At 34.9% G+C, this 2,589-nt stretch overlaps 1 protein-coding gene across 1 annotated transcript in view; it reads right to left on the bottom strand.

The window, feature by feature from the left end:
- Sos2 (son of sevenless homolog 2 (Drosophila)) overlaps positions 1 to 2,589 on the bottom strand; it is an 81,299-nt gene that overhangs the window by 7,913 nt on the left and 70,797 nt on the right. The gene's annotated exons all lie outside the window — the stretch shown is intronic.

Genomic DNA, 2,589 nt, shown 5'->3' with positions numbered 1-2,589 from the left:
GGGGTTACAATTGCATGGGCAGGATAATGCGTACATTTCTTACCAAGCATTGCAGCCTCCTCCTTTGTTTACCCTTCCCATCCCTTCCCAGCCTCCCCCTCCCCCCATCCCAATCCTTCTCCTTCCCCCCTCCCTCCCACCCCCTTCCCCTGTATTTTGTTTTTAATGACTTGGAGAGCTACCTTTTTAGTTCTCAAGCATACACTTAAGAGAATGTAATATCTCAATCTGAAAAGGAAGCCTGTGGCATTTCTAGTAGTAACCCTTAGATTTAATTGGATTAACTTTAAGATGGACTTGAATGTAAGTAAATATTTTTCACAAAACTATAAATTTCTTGAAAATTTATGGGGAACAACTTATTGTTTTTTAAAATGCTTGAACCTAAGCCTCTTTCGAATTACCTAAGTCAACCCTACAAACATTTACTGGGAAAGTGATTTTATTTTTTTTATTGTCAAGGTGATGTATAGAGAGGTTACAGATACATTAGTAAGGCAGTAAGAACATTTCTTGTCAAACTTGTTACCCCTTCTTTCATTTTTCTCCTACTTTGCCTCCCCAGGAATGTGATTTTGTAACATATTATTCTATGCACTTAATAAAAACATTTTTTGTTCCTTTCCTTATGCTAATCAACCTATACAACAGTGTTTTAATGTCTTTGATGAAAACTGCTATCACTGTCCCCTAACCCTAACCTCTGCCCTGTTTAAACTCACAGTGAAAAACACAGAGCTCAGGCTATATGGCCTAGAAAAAAGTTATTTAATTTCTTTGCAATTCAGTGTTTTTTCATTTGCAAGATGAAGAAAATATCTACATCCTAATTGAGCTTGGCATGTGGCTCAATGCTAGAGTGTCCTTTGGTCTTGGAAAGAAAAGGAGAGGGAAGAAAGAAGAGAGAGCAAGGGAGGAAGAAGGGAAAAGGAAGGCAGGACTGGGAAGGAGAGAGAAGGAAAGAGAAAAAAAAAGGAAGGGAGAGATGGAAGGAAGGAGGAAGGGATCACAATTCAAAGCCAGCCTGGGCAGAAAAATCCCTTCGAGACTCTTTTCTCCAATTAGCCACTCAAAAGCCAGAAATGGCACTGTGGCTCAAGTAGCACTAGCCTTGAGCACAAAGAGGCTAAGAGACAGCACCTAGGCCCAAAAATTAAGCCCCACAACAACAACCACAAAAAAAAAAAAAAAAGGAAGGAAGGAAGGGAGACAAGGGGGGAGGGAGGGAAGGAAGGAACAAAGGACTGTGTAATACAATTATTGTAAAGGTAACATGAAACCATATAGCTTACTGCTTTGTCCAAACTTGGTAGGTTCTAATGTTCTTCCTATTTCTTGCTTCACTTTCAGCTACTTAGAATTAGTCTTCTACTATTTCTGTTGCTACAGCAAACTCCTAGAATAACTAGGAACAGTAGGAACAAATTCTAGTGAGAGAGATGAGACTCAAAATTGGATAATAAATGGTACTAAGATAAAGGGTCAGATTTTATCAAAAGGCAGATTTTTCCTGTCTAGCATGATCTCCTTTCTTTCTTTCCTCCTTTCTTTTTTGTGGTACTGGATATTGAATCCTGGGCTTCATACATCAGGCAAGCTGTCTATCACTAAGCTACATCCCAGCCCTATACATAGCACTGTATTACAAGGTACCTAAGGACAGCTATTTGACTTGATTACAATTTTAAGGGAATCGGTTGTAAAACATCTGAACATAATATTAATTTTTAAACTTTTTTTCCAAAATTACAATGGACTTACAAATCGAGGTGGCTGTTTGCAACTTCGGGGCTCAATTTCTAGTGACTTATTGAACAAATAGTCTGTAAATTCTTTTTCAGATAAACTTCCCATGGGGTTAAGGTTTTCAAAGAATCTCTGGAATTAAACAAATATCTATCAGTATATACTTTAATTTTTATTATTTACTTTATTATTAGTATAAAAGTGATGTACAGAGTAATCACAGGTAGTGTCAGGTAGTGAGTACATTTCCTTTCATACAGTACTTTAGATTTTATTTTATTACAATATTACTAAAATTTGAGGAAATTTCAAGATTTCAATATCAAAAATTATCAACAAATTAAGAGACCAATATGAAAAATTACAAGATTTCAAATATTTTATTCTAATTTTGAATAAAATGGCACAATTTCTATGAAGTTACAGTCTAGTTCTGTAATTCTATTATTAAGATGAACAGATTTTCATTTCTATCTTAATACTTCAGCAGTTAATATCATTTATCCCTTAATAAATTTTGTTCTTACTTATTATAATAACAAAATTTGGAACCAAAATTAATAGTTTAAAACCACAATAAAGTATGATAAACAACAAAAAAGATAATTGGAGTAAGGTCATTAAAAATAATTTTAAGAAAAACTATGGCTGGGTGCTGGTGGCACCTAAGAACAGCTATTTGACTCGATTACAATTTTAAGGGAATCAGCTGTAAAACACTGAACATAATACTAATTTTTAAACTTTGTTTCCAAAATTACAATGGACTTACAAATCGAGGTGGCTGTTTGCAACTTCGGGGCTCAATTTCTAGTGACTTATTGAACAAATAGTCTGTAAATT

Source organism: Dipodomys ordii, unplaced genomic scaffold, assembly GCF_000151885.1.
Source record: "Dipodomys ordii isolate 6190 unplaced genomic scaffold, Dord_2.0 Scaffold16, whole genome shotgun sequence".
In the NCBI taxonomy this organism is placed as follows: Eukaryota; Metazoa; Chordata; class Mammalia; order Rodentia; family Heteromyidae; genus Dipodomys; species Dipodomys ordii.
The sequence above is the reverse complement of the archived record's forward strand: the minus strand, read 5'-3'. Positions and strand labels throughout refer to the sequence as shown.